The sequence below is a fragment of the Amblyomma maculatum genome, chromosome 3 (genome assembly GCF_055883805.1).
Source record: "Amblyomma maculatum isolate TAMU_Amacu chromosome 3, ASM5588380v1, whole genome shotgun sequence".
NCBI lineage: Eukaryota > Metazoa > Arthropoda > Arachnida > Ixodida > Ixodidae > Amblyomma > Amblyomma maculatum.
The window spans coordinates 201,580,037-201,602,597 of record NC_139346.1 but is presented as its reverse complement, the minus strand read 5'-3'; the positions used below and the strand labels follow the sequence as shown (position 1 = coordinate 201,602,597).

Below are 22,561 nucleotides of genomic sequence, written 5' to 3'. Positions count from 1 at the left end.
GGAGTTTGACATAACCATTGTTTACAAGTCCGGCCGCAAACACGAAGACGCCGACACGCTGTCACGAGCACCCATTGACACTGGCGATACTACAGCCGATAACGATAGCGGTTTTCTAGGAGCCCTCAGCGCATCTGAGCTCAGGGATCGACAAAGAGCTGATCCAGACATCCTTCCACTCATCGATTATCTGGAAGGGCGTGATACGATTCTGCCTCGACACCTATCTCGGCACCTTGGTTCCTTCTGCATACGGCAAGGCGTCTTGTATAAAAGAAACTCCCAGAGCCAAGACAGAACTTACCTTCTGGTAGTGCCATGCGAGCTCCGTGAGGATATTCTCCTTGCTTGCCATGATGAACCAACGTCTGGTCATTTGGGTTGCTCACGGACTCTTGCTCGAGTGCGCAACATGTATTACTGGCCAGGACTTTCCGCAGCAGTGAAACGCTATGTACGAAGCTGTCGCGAATGCCAGCGCCGTAAAACACCGCCCCAGAAGCCTGCCGGATTTCTCAAGCCCGTTAAAGTACCCCGCATTCCGTTCGACCAAATTGGAATGGATCTCCTTGGCCCTTTCCCTTTGTCGCAGGCCGGAAACAAATGGATAGTAGTCGCTACTGACTACCTGACTCGATACGCTGGGACAAAAGCAATCCCTCATGCCACAGCTTCCGAAGTAGCAGAGTTTTTCATGCACAACATAGTCTTGCGGCATGGCGCCCCTTCCTACGTCATTACCGACAGAGGGACAGCTTTCACTTCACAGCTGATCGACCGCATATTTGAGCTGAGTTGCACGACCCATCGCAAAACCACAGCGTACCATCCACAAAGCAATGGCCTTACAGAAAGATTGAATAAGACGATTGCGGACATGTTGGCAATGTACGTCGATGTGCAGCACAAGACCTGGGACGAGGTGCTGCCGTACGTTACATTTGCGTATAATACAGCCTTACAAGAGACAACGCGCTTCACACCATTTCGACTTGTTTACGGACGCGAAGTTCAGAGCATGCTCGATTCCATGCTCCCGTGCCCAGATGATGACCAGCTATCCTCAGATGCCCAGCAATATGCCATCCGCGCTGAGGAAGCCCGCCAGCTCGCCCGTGTGCACATTGGGCAGCAGCAGACCACTGACGCGCATCGTTACAACCTCCGGCACCGCCAGGTTGACTACAAGCCTGGAGACCAAGTCTGGGTATGGACACCAGTTCGCCGTCCAGGCTTGTCAGAGAAACTCCTTTCCCGCTACTTCGGGCCGTACAAAGTGTTGCGCCGTGTGAGTGACCTCAGTTATGAAGTTATCCCAGACGGCGCCACACAACCAAAACGTCGAAAGCACAGCTCGGACATTGTGCACATTGTGCGACTGAAGCCGTACTACCACCGATAGCGTATGGCCACCCGCTGTGACCACTCTCTTGCTTTTCACACCATTTTTACCGGTCTTTCTCATTTTTTCGGAGGGAGGGGGTAATGCCACCTAGCGTTGCCAGGTGGCGCATGACTGAGGTGTGAAAGGAGGACGAAGTGGAAGAGGACGACAAAGTGTCGCTTGCACGTTTGCGTCTGTGCTGCTGTGTTCTTGTGTCTGGGCTACCCCCTGCTATCATTGGTATCCTTAGTCACCGTGTACGTGACAATATGATGTGAAAGTTTGCACAAACTGCGAACAGAACAACGTAAAAAAAAAAAAAGAGTTAAATGCTCGTACCGCCACGCAGTCCTTATGTCGAAGCAGCCATTTCGACGGCTTAGCGTATGATCCTTACGGGAGTCTTCATGAGCAATATCCAGCTCATCTTGCCTACGCGCAACTTCGAACAGCTAATAAATTAACTACGATGACCCGATACTTCTTAGGACTCAACTTTTATTCCTGTTATTGAGTAACTATATAGTAATGAGAATAAACTTTTAGCGCGCTTATTTTTCTTTCCCATAAAAATAATGGAAAAAATTTTTTTTCTTTAATTGCAACAGAGGCCTTTAGTAGAAGAATGGGCTCATCTAATTGAAGCGAGGGTGTTCACAAGAGTTAATTGGAAGTCTTTGTTATGGCGGAACTAACAGAACAAATTTACCCAAGCTATCTGCATGCGGCTTTTTTTTTTTTTTTTCTCATTTACGCTTTCAGCGCAATATGTCAACGCAGCCCGCCGAAGCAATAAGGCGAGGCCCCGACAAAAACGTCAACAATGACAGCTTAAATATTAACAGGCGGCTCGTGAACGTCGAGACACCTAATAGCTGTGTGAGTGGCCGGCGCTTTGTGCGTTGACGATCTTCTTTTTGGATGTTTTAGCACCGACCATGCTTGTTGTCGATAAAGGTTCGGCTTCTGTGCTGACAAAGGGAACCTTTTAATTAAATTGTCCCGCCGCAGGAGCCATTAACATTGCTTTGCAGTCGCTGCTTCTATTGGAACGTCATGCACTACGACCTATCTGTTCATGCAAAAAAAAAAAGAAAAAAAGTAACGAAAATGCGAAAGTGCTCGCGTTCTCGACAAGGCGATGTAGCGGAAGGCGACACTGTGAATCAGTCGTTTTGTGAATAAATTTACGGCTTGTTTTACTTGATGTATTGCTATAAGAAATGCTTCCAGCGATTATTCGGCGCACCATAGGTGTAAAAAAATTATAGGCAATCTACAAGTGCGTAAACGTAAAAGTAAAATATCAACCGTGACGCATGAATCCTAGTGTTTTCTTTTCAAAACGAACTTGTGGGTAGCTTAATGTTTTTGAACTCACTGCTACTCTTTTTTCAACTGAAGCGTTGATTCATTCTAAGCATGTTGCACGAGATATGAGCGCTGTGTGTAGGGAAATTGTGTTCATCAAACTATCGCCACACAATCAAATAACCAAGGTTTTTAAGTATTCTGTGGCGAAAATTTGTTGAAAGGCTTAAACCACTTTCTTATGGCTTGTCAGTCTCGATTTCCGAGGCAGAAGTCATTGAAATTTTTATATTCTTGCTGCATTACTTGCTTATTGATTTTGCTTCTAGATTGATTGTTTCTACAAGCACTGAGTTTACAGGCTTTATACAGATGGGTTTATACAAGTGCATAAGGCGATAAAACACAATGTTTTACACTGTGTGCATTGTAATTAGTACAAGTAAGAAAACTTGGCTCTACTGCCCGCACCTTTATGTATACAAACCTAAGAAAAAAATGACGAAAACATAGATGCTCTCTGCCGTAAAACTTATTTCATGCTCATCAGGGCAAAAACGCGATGGGACATAACAAGCAGACACCGTAGGTAAAATTTTCTTCTGCTAAGGTAAGAAATGACAGAATAGTTCGAAAGGTGATTGTTATTTCTTCCAGATCTAGGTAAAAATTTGCTTCACACTGTGCGTCCCTATTCGCTCCTGAAGAGTCATAGAATAAGTGCTAGTAATTAGTGAATGATCGTTCCTGCTTTTACACATAGCGGCGCATCGGTGAACTTATAGCTATTTACCAAGGAAGATATGTAATCTACCCGATTAGCTTCCGATGCACATGTACAATGGCGATTGGGTCGGCGCCAATAATCCTTCTTCTTCTGGGTGATTGCGCACAAAGTGCCAAATTGACGGCAGAAGTGCGTCGGCTGTGAATGTACCTGTACTAAAAAGTGCTGAGCTAAATCAGAAGAGAATCTTTAAAGCATCTCATTTTAATACAGCTAGCTCAGTTTCTCAAGTTAAGCATTACAGTGTGGCATTACAGAACAAGTTAGGATGTGACGCTTGTCCGCGGAGTTGAACATTACGCCGCAAGCAGACGGTAATGACTTGGCAGCGAGAAGGAGCAAAGGTACCCTTTGGCAACGCCACAGTCATTCTCATTATTCTTCTCCCTCTCTCTTTCTCTTTTGGTTTCTTTCTGCACCGCGCTGCTTCCTTTTTTCACCTATTCGTTCGTGCTTCGCGATATCGCTGCACAATCCGACACGCAAGCTGTCAAGCTCGCAATCTCTCCGCGTCCGAGCTCCCCAGCAGAGTCTCACCACGAGGCAATGGCGTCTTCCCTGGCAAACAGCTCGAAAGAAGACAGCGCCCTGAGGCGACGAGGCATGAGCAACATCACCGACTACAACAGAGTAGTGGGCGAGATAAGGGAGCACCGAGGATGAGGAGCCCACATGCGTCCTCACCGCTACGCGCGACGTGTTGTACTGCTATCATGGGTACGCGTTTTGCTTCTTGCATTTTTTTTTTTTGCTCCGGCGATACAACAACGCTTCGGGGTCTGCTTTCGCGTGCTGCCCCGCAACGTCTTTCTCTTCACGCTAGCTACGGCGGAGGCGTGCCGAGGCGTCGCTATTGATGCCAGCTGCACAAAGGCCAGCAAGCGACGCGACGGCTGCGTCCATTGACGCCAGGAGCAGGCACTGTTTGGGGCTAGATTCGGGTGAAGGCTACCCATTTGTTGGGGCGGGAGAGACAATAATCTGGGCTTCTGTTTCGTGCTCCTGCCTTCCTGTGGGGAACTGCGATGCGTTTGCGAAAGGCAGGACAATCATCTAGGGTGCACGGCAGCCACGTGGCAGGGCACGAATGTGTCAGAAAACAAGTTGGGCGCGGGATCGCAGGTCAACTGTTCAAATTTGTTATTACACCATCAAGGTCACTAGGTGTTATCCAAGAGCATTCTTCTCGTCCTAGCGTTCGGTGACGCACGCGAAACCTATATACACCAAATGGGATGGCTCGAAAAAAAACCTTGTAAATTTTGAAAACAAAAAAAAAAAAGTTTTTTTTTTCTCGTTTTTTTCCTAGCCATGGAAAACCGACCCCCCCCCCACCCCCACCCCCCTCCCCCATAAAGTACGATTCTATTAAAGAAACAAAAATTTGTGCTAACTGCTTAATGGCTGCTTATCAGAAGGCTGCAGAAAGAATATAATTTATTTGCTGATATTTCTTTTTGGTTGTACAAATTAGGCTTACTTCAGAACGTTCGTGATAAATGCGTAGTGTATTAAAACAATTTAAAATGCCAAAATGCTGCATTTTACCCCTTTTTCTCTGAGTGTCGGAACGCGAGCATATGAAATGTAGTTTTGATTTGCATATTTTTATTTCCTATAAAGTACATAGAAAATTTAGAAGGTTGTAGTCTCATTGGTGAGAAGGTTTCGTTCGGGCGCATCCACTAGCGGAGGCGCCTGCCGATAAGCCCATCGACCACCCATGCAGCAGCTGGCATTTGTCGCGCGTCGTTGCGACATTGATAGTACGTCAATTTACTGTGGGATGACGTCCCTGGTATTCACTGATACACTTAGGAGCTTCATACGTCATTAAATTAAATAGTACTAACGATGCGTCTCGATCGGGCGAAAGAGCATATAATGGCTTTTCAAAACTGAATTAAGATATATGTAAAAGGTCTGTTGTGTCCAGATTGTGGTTGTGGGTGTCCTCAAATACTGAGAAAACCCATTACATCCTTATAAATCCTCAAAACTTGGTGTCCAACCCCTTTAAAAACAACGTGGTAAAATTTGAATGCATACAAATTGAACTGGAAGATGAAATGCCTGAAACTCAGCATAAACAGATTAGAACAATCTAAGAAGCGAGCACAAAACATCGCCAGTACTAGAGCGCCTTGGTATGTCAATGATCTAATTCAAAATGCGATGAACTTTAATCTGTCTACCAAATATTATAAGAAAATGAACAGAACTGGCAGTTCGCGTGCGTGTATTGTATTCACTAGAACAAACTGAGAACAAATGCAAAACAGCATTTTTTTGTCAGATGGCTACTGCAATAACGATAAATGCGGTAAACGTTAAATTACTAAGACTTGATAAAAGCAAAAAAGAAGCCGTCGATATTAAAGGACTAGAGGATAGCTTAATATTCAGAAATGTCCGATACTCATTTATGCATGGCTTATTTGGAGATAAATGTGGCAAACTCTGTATTGAATGTTAACATTTGCACGAGGAAAATAAACCACGAGCAAGAGTAAGCATATATAATAACACACGATGAACTTACAGAAATGTTGCATGTAGATATGTTTCCGTGTTTGATGCAAGAAAAAAATGAGATAAACCTCAAACAGTACAAGTTAACACTCACGAATATAAGAAGCACTTTGGAATGTAAGTGCAGAAATACTATACTAGTACCAGGAAGGAGAAAATACGGAAACGTGGTCAGACCTTACCACCACATGATTGATTGCAGAAAAAAATTCCGATATATTTATATAATACAGATTGGACTCTCTATAAGGTTTTTCCAGAAAAAACAAAACAAATCACAAGTGAAATATATGAGACGAAAGAAAAATTACAAGGATTCAACGCTGCTGAATCGAACATTGAGCGAAAGCATTAGCTGCGGGTGACCGAGCGTTCTTCTTCTTCTTCTGTTATGCGCAGCGCCAGCTCAGAAACCACGGACACGGACACGGCACACAGCGACGAGCGGCTAGACCTGGCGTAGTATTGTTTTCGCAATAAAAGAACGCGCTAAGGAAAAGGAGGCACGGAAACACAGAATACAAAACTTTGCCCATCCGCCCTACTACGAATTGATGTTCCTCTCATTTCCGGCACCTCTCACAAAATAGGCGCTTTAAGCTGTATGTTGGAACGAATGAACACAGCTTCTGTAATCTATGTCCCGTGGGCCAATGCCTGCTCTAGATGTGCACACAGATTAAATTGAACCACTTTTTTCTAACACGCAATAGTGAAGGCTGCAACACACATGGCAGCAATCTTCTAGAGCCAACCAAAGTGTCATTTGTCTTTTTATAACCGTCTAAAAGCGGCACGACATTTGCACGAGCGTCACTCTGCTCGAAAAAAAAAAAAAAACTGTTTGTTGTTTTAACGCATATACACTTCTTGAATAATACAAGTAAGTGATACTTTTCAAATTTTCCCAATATTTCAAGGAAAAAAACATTTTTTTTTTCTTGTTTTTTTTTCCAACCTTCAAGATTTACGGAAATTCTACATCCCTACTAGTAACGAATACATATAGCTTCCCCAGCATTACCAAGGTAAAAATAAATTCGTGGTATCCGCTTATGGACTTGTCCCACCTTTGTGTTTAAAACTAATTTCAAAGTGTTTATCGTCAAGCTTGGTAGGAACATCCCGGGGTGACAAAGGCAGGGCGTGTTCTGTGCGCTGTGCGATGTCAGTGCATGTTAAAGAACCCTAGCTGGTCGAAATTTCTGGAGTTCTCCACTACGACGTCTCCTCTCATAACCTGAGTCGCTTTGGGATGTTAAACCCAAGCCGGAAGTGTTCTTTCAGTTGCATATCAGATTCGCCGAATTGGAGATTCCTTGGACACTCTGCCATATTTGGTGGAAATTTCTCTTTGTTCAAGTTTTTACGCTAGCATTTCTTGCGTAAAAATAGTTTACAGTGCATAGTGGGCACGTTAGTGCCTCAAAGCAACTCATTAAGTGAGCGACGCCAGAGTGGAGGACTCCTGAAATTTTTACCACCTATGGTTCCTTGATCTCAACTGACATCGCACAGCAAATAAGCACTTTGCCTTTTGCGTTTCGGCAGCCTCTCGGCTGGGGTTTGATCCCCCGTCCTTTAGTTCATTGAGTCGAATGCCATAACTACTGAGCCACCGCAGCAGGAAAAAAAAAAAGCATTTCCCTTGCCGTTTTCGTCCATGTTCAGAACACGTATCAGACGGTTCTAAGTAGATATAACTGTAGCCATTTTAATTTCTTTCACAAAGAGTTCAGGTGGACACCCTTTGTACACTCTTTTCGTAGGAACCGGCTGGTTCCTATGACCACCAATGAGTTCGATCTATCTTCTTAAGGCTACTAGGCTGTTACGTTTCTTTGTAATGTTTATTCTCAGAACGCCTCAATCTATAATTCCATGGTGCCGTTGCGAAACCGCCACAATAATTTGGCTAACCCTTGCTGCAAGCTCCTCTCTACTGCATTCCTCCTGCTGCTTAAAGGTGTCACATCGTTTCCTGTAAAGGGTACTCTGCTTTTTGCAGGCAAGTAATGTGAAAAAGCTTACCAAATCAGCGACTGACAAGCGGCTAGGCGGTCGGTCTTGTACAAGGTTAAAGTTGGGACGAAAAGGAGCGTAAAAACAAAGAAACGCAAGGGAATCAAATGCCGTTGGTTATCAAAAGTCAAGGAGAGAAGAAAGGGCGAAAACGCCTGCCTGGTATATGCCATAGAAGGGGTAGAAGCCCGCACTACACTGCTATACAATACAAAAGTAAGGATTTTTCAGAATTAACAGCGGATCTTACAGACACTGCTCATGCGATCCGGTTATTTTGTCTATAGAAAAAGAATTAGCCCCATAACAACCCTAAAAATTTACTCGAAAAGGAAACGACACGCAAACAAAAAATAATATGCTTTATGCGCCCACTGACCTGGAGCATCGCACCGTTTTGGACTTGGACGTTCTGGATCCTTGTGATGGTCATGGAGATGGGAAAACTTCCGCATACCAACTTTAGAGCCTTAATTTAGAGAGTTTGAAATTAAGGTGCCATAGTTTTGACCTGAGGAATGTAGGAAGGGTGTTTAAGAAACGACCCACGTCGCTGGACTATGTGCGACGACTTTAATGCACTGATATAGTTGAGGATTCGACGGAAACCCGTCCGGCAAGGGAAATTCAGCATGTTGACGAAAACAGCACTCGCCGAAGTCACAGACGAAACAGAAAAAACAAAATATAAACACATTGACGTTTCGGCACCGCTACGGGTGCCTTGTTCACAATGGAAATGAAACGAGATGGGCCGTTGCTTATGAAGTTGAAGTAACACTTCAACTTCATAAGCAACGGCCCATCTCGTTTCATTTCCATTGTGAACAAGGCACCCGTAGCGGTGCCGAAACGTCAATGTGTTTATATTTTGTTTTTTCTGTTTCGTCTGTGACTTCGGCGAGTGCTGTTTTCGTCAACATGTTTAATGCACTGACTCGTTCAATGTCAGCTGAGGGCCGGAGTATATTTATCGCTCGTTCTATTGTTCTATTGCGTGTTTTAGACAGTTCTAGATACACCACCCCTTTGGGCGATCACTTCGTGCTCTTATTGGTAATGAAATTATTTGGAACAGATAAGCTTATAATTACGGAAAGCTGGACGAGTCGGTACCAGTCGCACTTTGTAGCAAAACAAGAGGGAGGGAGAAAACGATAGCTTGACATGCAAAAAAAAAAAAAAAAAAGGGAAGTAAAGTTGAATTAATGTTTAAACTGACCACGCATATGAAACTTTTCAAATTCAATACAATCTCACCCAAGAAGCGGCTTGGAAGCGGCTTGGTTCTTGCTCTCGTCACAAAACCAGAGAAATGTGTTCGCGTCCCAAACTCAGTGGAGCACAAATACGTAGTCCATCAAACTGAGATCCAGGCGCTGACGTCGCGGCTTTTTAAAAGGCTCTTCAGATCCAAACTACTTAAATTCAAAAAGAGATCAATTATACTCCATTCTAAATTTTTATACGCAAGCACAAAAACTGCACTCTCCAGGAGTGTTGAGCCGTTTGAAATTCATAGTCTTTTTAAAACACTTAGCAACAAAGTGTTGTGTTCTTTACTTGTGGAATGCTTCAAGAAAATACAAATTTAATACCATTCTCAGCGAAACTCCGTCACATGAACATCGGAGCGACAAAAAGTTAGGGAGAACTTTTAATTTATAAGTTGTGCGGCCCTCAGATTGCATAAATTATGGATGATCACTATCTTGCGTGCGAAGCTCGATAATACACCTTGAAACCAATTATGCGGGAAGTCTGCCAATAATTCCCCTGCCTCGTTGAGCCTGCCGCATCTTGTACCAAAGAAAAAGCCGCATAGGCCCCTGCATCCGATTAACTTCGAAACAAAAACACAAAAAGAAGGAAAATAGAGGCATACTTTTCATTGCTCCCGTAACGTGATCGGAACTTTTCAGGAAAGTTAGTCAAGCGAATAACCTCCTTTTCTCTGTGTCCTGGAAATCACAACTTTGCTAGCGTTATCAAAAAGAATCCTTACTGCCTGGCATCCTTTTGAATGTTCTTGCTAGCTTAATATTTCTTAAGTAAAAAAGTACCAGCTAAGATGTTAGAGAGATAGGCACTGGCATCGCGTGATGGAGAGAGGAATCAGGCGCACCGCCACGCAGTCTATCTACTTGCGGACGGCAGACGCTTGCCTGTCGACAGGTGCACCCTCTCTCCTTTCGAAAGAGAGCTGTTGAGGAGGTGAAAGAAAGAGAGAGAGAGAGAGAGAGAGAGAGAGAGAGAGAAAGAGGGGGAGCGAAAAGCCCCGAAGGAGCTAAAGTCACGCACGGCGCACATTTTCCACAAAACGCACGCGATGACGAAAATGGAGCGCCTCCAATTTGAGGCCAAAGTTTCTCAGCATGATCTTCGGCACTAGAATCCGCCATAATCTCACAAAACTACGGATATGATCTTCAATACTCTCAGATCGCAGTGTTGAAACATAAAACAAAAAACAAACAACAACAACAAAAGAAGAAAAAAGAAAGAAAATGAAAGCAGAACTTTTTAGAGTGTCCTGAGCAGTCATTCAGTCCCAATTAGGTTACAGCGAAGCTTTGCATCTGAGTTGTACCGTGTAAGTCGAACAGTAGATTTCCTGCGGAAATACAGCTTCTTTAGCGCTTAAGTATTTGCGGATCTAAAGCAAATACTAAAAAAAAAAAACACCACAATATCAAATACCAAATCAGCATAAATAACAAAGCAAATCATAATAAACACCAAAAGAGCATTTCTGTGCTGAAAAATACCTAAAACATGCAGAGTGTAAAGAAGAAGATGACCTGGCGCCGGCACAAGACGCGAGCACCAGCTGTTCGAGCTCACCACGTGATTGAAATTTGAGGCCGCCCTTGACTGTTTCCAAAGTGCAGAATTTGTCTATCTTTGGACTCCGTTCTGGACACTGGCAAGTCCCGCTGGCCGATGCAGACCGTGCCAAGACAGCTTTCGTGACGCCAGACGGACTGTACGAATTCAACGTCATGCCATTCGGACTGTGTATGCACCTGCCACGCTCGAGCGCATGATGGACACCATATTGCGCGGCCGCAAGTGGAAGACCTGCTTGTGCTATTTGGAAGACATTGTTGTTTTCTCGGCAGATTTCCCGACGCATCTCGCTCGATTAAAACATGTCTTGGAATGCATTACTGCAGCTGATCTCCAACTAAATATAAAGAAATTTCACTTTGCCTCACGCCAATTGACAAGTTTGGGCCATGTTGTTTCTAAGGACGGTGTTCTCCCCGACCCAGCTAAACTTCGTGCTGTCACTGCGTTCCCAAAACCATCCACGATGAAGGAACTCTGAAGTTTCATAGGCCTCTGCTCTTATTTCCGACGCTTCATCCGCAATTTTGCTTCCATCATCGCGTCATTGACAACCCTCCTTCGTGGAAGCAACGACCTCTCAGGTCACAGGTGTTCTGCCTGTGACGCGGCGTTTAGTACACTGCTCCGATTGCTTACCTCGTCGCCCATATTGCGGCATTTTGACCCTGATGCTCCTACTGAGATCCACACTAATGCAAGCGGCACAGGTTTCGGTGCTATTCTAGCGCAACGTAAACCCGGGTGTGCTCACTATGTTGTCGCCTACGCGAGCCGCACCTTGACGAAGCTGGAGCTAAACTACTCAGTCACTGAAAAGGAGTGCCTAGCCGTAGTTTGGGCGATAGGGAAATTTTACCCTTATGTGTACGGTCGACCCTTCGAAGTCGTTACGGACCATCATTCTCTGTGTTGGCTGTCCTCCCTTAAAGATTCCACTGACCGCCTCGCTCGCTGGGCATTACGGCTTCAAGAATATAATATTCATGTTGTGTATCGATCTGGAAGGAAACATAACGACGTCGACGCACTGTCTCGCTCTCCGCTACCCGCTGAAAATGTTTCCGATTACCCCATTGACTGCAGTTCCTTGTCTTTGACCAATATGGCAGTCGAGCAGCCCAGAGATCCATGGATCGCCTCCCTTCTCGCCCTCCTTTTGGCTCCTGCGTCCACTTTGACATCTTGTGCAATTCGCCGCAGAGCTGCTAATTTTACAATTCGCGATGGCCTGTTATATCGCCGTAATTATCTTTCTTCCGGCGGCAAATGTCTGCTCGTCATTCCTCGACACTTGCATTCAGAAATCTGAGCTTCATTTTGCACTAACCCGCAAGCCGCTAACGCTGGTGCATTCAAGACTTATACTCGCTTCGCTTGCGTTTCCACTGGCGCGGAATGTACAACTACGTCTGCAAGTTCGTTCACTCATGCCTTGATTGTCAACGCCGCAAGGTCGGCTATCGCCATTCCACCGGCCCCATGCAGCCTCTTCTTTGCCCATCAAGACCTTTCGACCGAGTAAGCATTGACCTCTACGGCCCGCTTCCCTACTCTGCAACCGGAAACCGCTGGGTCATTGTAGCGGTAGATCATCTCACCCGCTACGCCGAAAACGCCGCTCTACCTGCTGCTACGGCACACGATGTTGCTGCCTTTATCTTACACCACTTCATCCTTCGTCACGGAGCGCCACGGGAACTGCTGAGCGACCATGGTCGTGTATTTTTATCTGATGTGATTTCATCCCTCCTGCAACAATTAATATCTCCCATCGCACTACTATCCTGCCACCCGCAGACTAATGGTGTGACTGAAAGATTCAACCGAACCCTAGGCGACATGTTGTCGATGTACGTGGCTGTCGAACATTCCAACTGGGAAACATTGCTACCCTTCGTCACGTATGCATACAACCCCGCTACGCAGACCACTACGGGATTCTCGCCATTTTTCCTATTATTTGAACGTGAGCCATCTTCTCCATTCGATACCATACTTCCTTACCGGCCCGATTCTTCTGAAGCCCCTACCGCGTCTCAAGCCTCTAGATAAGCTGAGGAGTTCAGGATGCTCGCCCGTTCACTCACGTCTTCTGACCAGGGCCGACAGAAAAATCTTTTGACTCTGTTCACGCCGCCAAAAGCTTTCTTCTGCAAACCCGTGTGTGGCTACGTGTGCCTTGTACATCACCTGGTCTCTCCTTCAAGCTACTGCCGAAATACCAAGGACCCTACCGCGTCCTTGAGTGCACCTCATCCGTCAATTACATTATTGAGTCCGTCACGCCTTCGCCAGACCTTCGACGACGTGGGCGTGAGACTGTCCATGTTTCTCGGCTAAAACCCTACTACAACCCAGACGTATTGTAGTCCCCTTAAGTCACCAGGATGGCTCCCTCTTCTCCTGGGGGTGATTGTAAGGAAGAAGATGACCTGGCGCCAGCGCACCGGCACGAGACGCGAGCACCAGCTGTTCGAGCCAGCGCCTACTTGCAAGCGCCTACCTCGACGTAGCCCTAGCAAACGAGCTCTCCTTACAATAAAGCTTATTATAAGAAAGATTCGTCATTTTTAAAGGAAGGAGGAAAGCGGCATTCGGACTCTATGCAGAATACAGTTTTCTCAACGTTTCGATTTTAAAGAACTTGAGGAGTCAGAATTAATTCCAAGCCCTCAAGAGGGACGACCTTTTCCTCTTTTTTTTTTTTTACCGTTTTCCCTTCTCCGCTCGACTCTTCTTTAAGAGCGGAGCTCACCGCGATTCCTACCCTCATTGTTTCTCTTAGTTTCTTATAGTCGCCCAACAGAGCATGTTTAACGTACTGCATGACAGCCACGATGACTACGTGGCTTCAGAGTTAGGACGGCAAATAAAACGATGCGGGATAAAATTCCGGCCGCTGTGGAAGTATTTCTATGCATTCAAACGCCAATTAAAATTCCGTTTGCTGCTTATTGTAAGATTACATTGAATAACTCCTGGCGGCTCAAATAAATCCGAGTCTCTCCATCGTACGAGAAATTGCTTGCAACTGCTCATTTCGTGTAAGACGCATTTTGCAATTACCAAAAAATATTTTCGACTTTTTCTACGCCTTCCACAGCACAGACCTCCAATCCTACATTTCAATCCCTACTTGAGGCTCTGCACAGGCCGCGTCAAATAAAATTTATTTGATAGCCAAGGACTCTCGATGCACATTACGCAGCAGTATCGCTTTTAGATAGCTTTATGAAACTTCATGGCGCAAACCAACCCCTTCAATTACCTCCCTCTGCCGTCGCCCTTTCAATAACGTCAAGTGAGCAAGCATTAGCGGCAGCTAGAGCGCTAGCGCGCTATGCGCCGTCGCAAAAAAATCTGTGGAGCTGCAGGATGGTTCCCGCACGCCGGACCGTACGCATCGTGGGGCCTAGCTGCTCGCACACTGGGCATTAATAAGCGGAAATGGTATCGACCGCCAGACCCCGGCCCTGCCCCGACACACAAGGGCCTCCGGTCGATAGAGTAAAACTTGCCCGTTACTCCCTGCCACCTTCCATTTTCACTTCGCCCTCCTCCCTATTCTGACCGAACTCTACTCCCGGTTTGCTCGGACCGAGACTCTATTGATGCATAGGGGACTGTCTCCCCATTGAAGGCTTGCGCCGGACAGTCGTATAGTTACGAACATTTGAGATTGAAGTTTTGCTCTGAGGTGTTTTTGCAATACCTCGCTTCATCTGTCTATATAGTTTTTTTTTTAAGGGGGGGGGGGGGGGGTATGTGAGCGAAGACATTGCGTTGTTGGGCCTCAGTGTTCAACGTGGCCCATAGAAACGGCAGCGTAATACTTTGAAGCGATGCTTTTGAGGAAACAAAACTCTACAACACATTTCTGCGCCCGTGAACGCACAACATAAGTACGTGAGCCTTTCTTATTTAACGTCTACCTTGGTGGCTTGGTGGTAGCGGCATTAGGCAGCTGAGATGGATGAGGGAGTACTTCCGACTAGGGCGGGTGGATTTCAGCGCAGCTGAAACGCAAAGCGTTCGTGTGCTGTGCGATTTCAATTGGCTGCAAAACATTGGAGGGGGTGAACATTAATACGCAGCTCACTGCTACGATGCTTTTCGTAATTCGAGTGCAGCTTCAGGACGTTAAATCCCGCCTATTACATCAAGACAGCAATTTCAAAAGACATTAACACTCCAGAAAGCACGGAACACGATATCCTTTTCTGTTCAGTGGGAACATAACTCCACTGCATGCAAAAATTTCTTTCACAACATGAGCAATCACCACCACATGAACAAAGAAATACAAATACAGCTGAGGAGAGACCGGCCCATAGTTCGTGGTATGAACCTTCTGCTTAAACCTGATGCGTAACATTTTTTTATACACCTTGAAATCCCGGCTATAAATCTGGTTCTTTTAGTAGGTGCTGGGAGCTTAATCTGCGATGGTTGACCCGCTAACGGTCGTCAGGATAAAACGTTGAATGCGGGCATCCCGTGAACCGAAGCTACAACTCAGGCTTTGTGCTCAAATCCACCATGACCCGACGTTAGAACGGCAGACTTTAGGACGTGACCTTTCCTTGACCGCGGACGCACTCTGCACGACATCCGCACTCTGGTAGCGAGAAAAGCTCTTCAATTAATGGTGAAAGGCTCGAACGAGTTAAAGTGCACCGCGGGATTCAGCCCATCAGTAAAGTTTATGTCCTGAGTAATGCCTCGGGCTAAAATTAATTGCGACTGCCTCACCTCGAGCTACGCAACAGAGTGTAAATACAGAGGGGGTGCCCATCGCACAAGCCTCGCGTGTCGGTGGTAGCCGACGAAACGAAGGGCATTTTATGAACTATTAAAGCGGTGTAGCAACACCTCTTTCCCGCAGGTAAGTACCTCTTGTTAGACAATGTTCATGGGTGGCAAGAGTTGCGACATCGCCTTTAGCTTGACAGCCTCTAACTTCAGACAATATGGGGTAGTTGCACCTCTGCTCTCTCGAGAATCAGTTGTCAAGAGTTACCTCGCTTTCATATAGAAAACGCGCTGCGTTAAACAATGCCTCTTTCGTGTGGTAATGCGAAGCCTTATAAGTCTCGCCGAAAAAAAAAAAACTGCGTGTCAATTGTTTGGTGCGGACGGTTCCACGTATCCAGTTGGCTTGAAGCGGTGTCGTCCGGAGTAGTGGGGAATCGCTTCGCGCGTAGCCGGGGCGCTATGCTATCGCGCTGACACACCTAATGCAATGGAGTGTCCTCCAAAGTTTTCCCGCTTTTATGGATGAAATGTTGCGTCGTTTCCTCAACCATCTCGGTATTTTTTCATCGTTTTTCTTATGCTCGTCATCAGACTTTTTACACGCAAACAAAATATGACGTGTGTCTGTTTTAAAAGCGCCTGAGAAAATTAGTCCAAGAAGCGATATGAGTGTCCTGAACAATAAAACATCAAGCTAATAAAGACCATTCTTCTCATGCCCAAAGCGGAGCTTTAATTATTATCATACAAATAAAAATTTCATGGTGAAGCGGGATAATCTTACGCGCCGAATTTCCAGCGCAGATGTCAGATTGAGTGAAAGTTAGGGCGAACATTTATTTATGGTGATTATATGCACGTAGAAAGGAGTTTCCTTTTGCCGCTTAAGACATTTCAAGACCTTCCAATGAACCTAATTGAATGTCCACACACAAACGTTGAGGTGGAAATTGTTCTTAAGTAACCTAAATAACAAGTGCTAGCAGAGTGAAAAATGTCATCAATTGACAATCACGAATCGACACAGCGACTTCCCCACACGCAGACAAGCTGGAAGCTTCGGCAAGTTCACGATATGATCAGTGAAGTACATGAAATGAGCACGAGACGTGTACGAGGGCGAGTATCTGTGTATTCGTCTCGTTCTCGTCTCATACGCTGCACCGATAACAATACCAATCACGATAGCGCTACGGCTCCTCCAGTTTTGCTTCATTTTCATTATTATTTTCACCTTCGTCGCAGGTTCAAACGAAGGCACGTCTCATTCATGCCATGGCTTGCATATGTTTGGTCTCCCGATAATAAAAAAAAAATAATTGGAATGACGAAAAAGAATTCTTAAATTAAGCGGGACCAGAACATCCTCACAGGGATTAATGTCATTTAGAGATTCGAATTACGTCCGCTGATATCGCAGTCAACGGCATTAAAGACACCCATAGATTCTAATGAACCGATGGTAGCATAATAACGCGCCCTATGGATCAACAAGGTCGAACCAAAAGCACCATTGCCCGCCGCAGGGGTGTAGTGATGCACGGCGCTCGATTACTGCGCGCAAGGATGCGGGATCAAATCCCGGCCGCGGAGGCCGCTTTTCGGTGGAGGCGAAAAGCAAGGCGCCCGTGTGCAGTACGATATCAGTGCATGTTAAAGAGCCCCAGGTGGTCGGTATTTCAATGAGCCCTCCTGTACGGCGCTTCTCATGTCCTGAGTCACTTAGGGACGTTAAAAACACCATAAACCAAACCAAACCAAACCAAAGAAATTATCAGTACTAATGCACCGATGGTACTATAATAACCCGCCCTATTGATCAACAAGGCTGAACCCAGAACAGTCGATCAAGCATGATCAGAACTGTGGCATGTTGTGTACCCGCGCAACGCTCGGTTCAAACCGCTAAACTAAGCCCTGTGCAACAGACAACTGTACTAAAAAAATTATGTTCAAGAGATATAGAGAACGCGCTTGGTTCACTGAAAATAGTGTTCGCAACCCATGCCCACGCGTAATTGGCTGTGGAACACACAATTTCTTAAGTGCGCGTTTTTACTAAACGTCAACATATCGAGCAGCAGCAGTGTTCTTTTTAAAGATGTTTACGATCATACCTTCGCCAGAAAGAACTAAAAAGAACAATACCAGCTGCTCCGCTTCACGGCCAGTTTCTCGCAAAAGGTGACTCTTTTCAACGCTACATTAACAGTGCACATATCTCCACAACAGCGATATTAGTCGAAAACTAAGTAGCGATGGTCTGCATAATTTTCGGCAGTTAGCCTGTATTTGTTGAACTGCCGTCACTCTTGCATATGTAATGAGTAGCGCGTAGCGAAGTAGTAACGAAATGCAGGGAGAAAAATAAAATTGTTATTGGGAACCAAGAATTTGCTGGAGGCAGCGCTAAAGATGGCATCTGAGGTATTTGATGGTATTTGAGGCCCGTGTCTTACGTGGCGTCAAATAGATCTCCAGAAAGCCGCGTTGTTTTCACACTTCATGCATCAGCGAAAAGAAAAGAGAGAGAATTGCTGTCTTCACAGGAAGAATCGCGTTGCAAAGATACACGCGTATTGAGGTGTTATTTTAAGGGGACAAAAAATAAAATATACGGTATATGCCAAATGTGACGGCAACGTTGGTGACCGAGTCGTAACTCCCTGCGACCAACTCCCGCAACGTCAACCTTTCGTCACGCTCTAGGAATCGCCCCTACGCGCTAATAAAAGACCCGCGAGCGAGGTATCTAAAGCACGTGCTCCAGCGAGTGAGGCAACACACGATGGTGAACCAAGAGAACTCGCGACGTCACGGTGTGACTTCAGCGGTCGAAATTTACATGCCAGAGCAAAGCGAAATGGTTTGTTTCATCTTTTCATAGCTGTATGTGCTAAAGATTCGCTTCCTGAAACGTGCAATACTCTTATCAGATTTGCATATTTGCCTAAAGCAGTGCATAAAGAGAGTTGAAGCCCGTTCCACGAAGTCCTCGAACGCGAATTTGAAAGACATAGGGTCACGGTTCAGTTTGGACAAATAATAACCTTCTCGTAGAACGTTGTTTTACCGGACTCTACTGATTCCCTTGCCACCGAATATTTTGCGAATTATCAAACTTTTACCCAGCAGACATTTCGGCTAATTACACTAAGCTCTATTCTCGGTTATTTGATTGCCTCATTATCGCTTCGCTGGCCATCATACACCTTGGAGCGCACAGGTTCCGCCGAAATAAAACCTGCGTGAAAATTGTGGCTGTGAAGAGACAATTGAACATCTCTTATGTGAATGCCCTGCATTTGTGAGTGAGAGACATAAGCTGCGTTGTGCGCTGGACCGCCTCGATCCTCGCCCTTTAACGGCGGATAAGATCCTTGGTCCGTGGCCACGGCAGTCGACCACCTTTAAGGCATACAGTGCGCTGTTTAGTTTTCTAACAGCCACCCGCTTGTGTGACAAACTCTGACTATGCTCCACGTCCCTTTTCTCTTCCCCTCTTTAATCCCCTTATTCCTTTTCCCCAGTGTGGGGTAGCCAACCGCAGGCCTTTCTGGTTAACATCCCTGCCTTCCATCCTCATCTCTACCTATCTTACTGCAAAAAGAGCATCTCTTAAATGAGCCAATAACCCAGCAACAAAAATACACGTTTCCCTGTAGTAATGAAAAACTATTTTGCAGTCTTGTGAGCTGTCATAGTCGCAGGGGCGAAATTTACGGTGTGATTACTACCTCTATTTTGTAAAACCGTTAGTTTAGCAGGTTGCCGTTATGCCTTGAGTCGGATCTGACGTGCAGTGCGTCTAGTAATATCAAAAGCAATAGCTAAAAATTGACATTAAACGTTGCCCGTGACGTTTGGGCCGCTCAAAGCCAGACCCAGCAAAGAAAAATTCTCTACCCTTTTGGTAGTAGTGCAGCGTTGCGTGTCGGGAGAGCTCATCCGTGCTCCGCTTATGTTGCAAAACGGAAAAGCGCGTAGCAATATCATCGCGGTCTCTGAGAGCTGAAGCCTGTGCGGCAGCAGTGTTACGGCACTACGACTGCTGCGCACCTTTTATTTCCTCTTTTATTTGTTTGTTCGCGAGTTCTTCGCAGACAGACGTATAGAAAGAAACAAAGCTTGAGTTGGCTCACCATTCACGCCGTGAGTGGCAGCTGGTATGCGTCAAATGCGAGACCATCTGTCGAGGACCGGTCGGCGGAAAACCGGAGACGTCGATGGGCGGCTTTTTCGTCACGCCGTAGAGGGAGACTGCAAAAGAGAGCGCATTAAGTGTAAGAAAGAAGGAAAAAAAAAAAAGGCGAGAGGGTGTTTCGACAATGCGACAGGAGGCCCACCGTCAAATGTCAAAGGGGTCATGCTGTGAAGGGAGTCACGGTCATCTCGCGAGTGGTGTGTCGGGTTTAGCTGCAGTATTAGTCGGAACATTAGTGTACGTAACCAATCCACATACAAAAAGCGAATGACGTAAAAAGCAGAAGCCAAGCAGTTTTTTCACTAATACCTCTGGGCTGGAAACTGAAAGTATCATGAAATGCATTTATGTCAACGATAAATGCATGTGGTTTGAAGACAAAAGGCCTAAGTACTACAAAATGCGCGAATGGACAGAAATTACTTTGGGACAAAGAAACAACAGGAACAACATTTTTTTTCGCAGCTTCTCGCGAGGTTCAAGCAGCGAATACCTGACCACGGTTCTGCAAGCGACAACATCGATTTAAAAAGGAATTATTGCATATGTGTGAATAATGGCTTATGCTCCACTAATTACTGCTTTAAAGTAATACAAATGTTTCTGCTAAAGGCGAAATGTTTTTTATATGGAGAGAGGGCAGCATTTCATTAAAGCGACCTTATGTCAATACACTCCTCAAAGAAAGCATTGATACAGCCTTGTACAGCTGCATGGTACACAGCGCTAGTTTCAAAGAACCTTCATAAATTAAATTCATATCTGTGTGTGCCCACGCAGCAAATTGATCAAATATTCCGTGCATTCTACTATCCAATTAGATAAGTCGTGGCACGTGCTGCTCAGAGACAATAAGCGGTAGCTTGCCGAACAATGATTGTATACCCTTGTGTTTATCTTATTGCTTAGTGCTCATTACTCTTTCATGATTTCATGACTGAAAACAAAGAGCGAACTGGTTCTCTGTTTCGTCTACAAGCTTATAACAAAAGCGTATTTCGCCAGTCGATTGCTTGAAGGGCACTAAGAAATAAAAAAAAAAGGAAAAAATAATACACCTAAAGAAAAGAGCCAAGCAAAAAAATATTTCTAGAGAACGGCGCGCATTGCGGATTGTATCAACAGCGCGGCTTTTCTTTTAATCATTATGCAAGATTAACGAGCAAAACTTTTGTTCCGTCTTCTCGCAGTCGATTCTTACGTTTGCGTAAGGCGGTCGAAGAAGAACCTTTGCTTCTCGTCCTTTTTGTCTCTTTTCCCACCACTAGAGAATGCGATCTCGCTTCGGCTCGAAGCGAAAAGGGAATCAGGGATCCGCAATCCCTATTTTCGCACTTCACCTGAGTGTTTCCTTTCTTCCCCCGTATCGACCTGGAGGAAGCAGCGGCCGCCTTCCTATCGCGAGGACGCCCCTTGTACACGCTCTCCCACTAGAACCGTGCATTGCACGACAAACAGGACTTCGCGTCATTCGTTGAAAGGGAAGAACATCCTCGTTAATGGAAATAAAATAATTGAAAAACAAATTTTTTAATGCGTTCAATCAATGCGTATAAATGTGTTTGTAACCGCCGAACTGCTATTGCAGAAAAAAGGGTGGAATGGGAGGAGGCATGTTGTAGGAAGGATTTCGGTAGGACAGTTGCAGAAAATAGCAACAAAATAAACACACAAAAAACGAAAGCTGTGATAGTGCAACTACTGGTAAGTATAGTTTCATGTAACGATATAGAATACGCCCAATTTATTAAGGATCCCGGACAAGCTTTAATCGAGGAGTGGCAACATAATTCGCGGTGACATTTTCCTGCACCGCAATCAAGATAATTCGCACAGTTACAGTCATACAAGAACACTCGGTAGATAACAATAACCATGACTCCTCAAGAGATGAGCTCTCATAGGCCCGGGGCAATCATGAATGTATGCTACTGAGTACATAAAATCATTAAACGGAAGTGAAATTGCATCTAGTGTCTTCATTTCATGACGTCTTCCCTCCACTCCATTTCATTTCTGTTCCTTCAACATCACGCTGAAGAGCCCTTAAATCTAGCCTAGCATGATCGCTACAAAAGTAGTTACGCTGTACAGACTTGGCAACCCTGAGGTGGTATTGCCGGAAGTTAATATTTCTAATTATTATGACACATTACAGAGACGCGAGCAGTCACCATTCGCCAATTCAAGCACGATAGCCACTTTTAGTACGTGGAAATGACTCTGAACGAGAAAAACTGCCGTACTTGGTCGCAACATCCGCAGCGGCGTTTCTCCACGCGATCCAGCCTGTAACGTGCACACACCTCGCCGATAGCAAAGCATCCAGCGGAGCCAGAAGAGCCTGCCAAGTGCGGCGTCGCCAATGAAGATGCCTGCCGAGCGCGCCGTTACGGCGAGGCAGCGGCACTGCTGCGGTGAGCATTAACAAGATAGAGTGCGCCGATGGACGAAGCAAATAAAAAAAGAAGGAAGGGGAGAAAAGGAAAGAAGGGAAGCGAAAAGGGAAGGAAGCCTTGGGCGTGGCTCCCAAGCTCTTTCGCAATTCCGGGCGTTCGGGCCCCTATACCTAACTTACTCCCCCCTTTCTCGCCCTGCCTTCCTCTTCCGCGTCCTAGGCAACTGCCTTGAGGAGTGCGAGAACAGAACGCCGCTCTGCTTCCACCGAGCGTGCGGATAGTGTTGCAGTCGTTCCGTGCGTGGAAAGTGCAGC

The 22,561-nt window shown here is 45.6% G+C and overlaps 1 protein-coding gene across 3 annotated transcripts in view; it reads right to left on the bottom strand.

Moving 5' to 3' along the window:
* SK (small conductance calcium-activated potassium channel) overlaps positions 1–22,561 on the bottom strand; it is a 414,924-nt gene that overhangs the window by 321,599 nt on the left and 70,764 nt on the right. For all 3 annotated transcript variants that reach the window (XM_084599269.1, XM_084599270.1, XM_084599271.1), the window contains exon 2: positions 19,787–19,904. The gene's annotated coding sequence lies outside the window, so the exon portion shown is untranslated. The remainder of the gene's footprint in view (positions 1–19,786; positions 19,905–22,561) is intronic.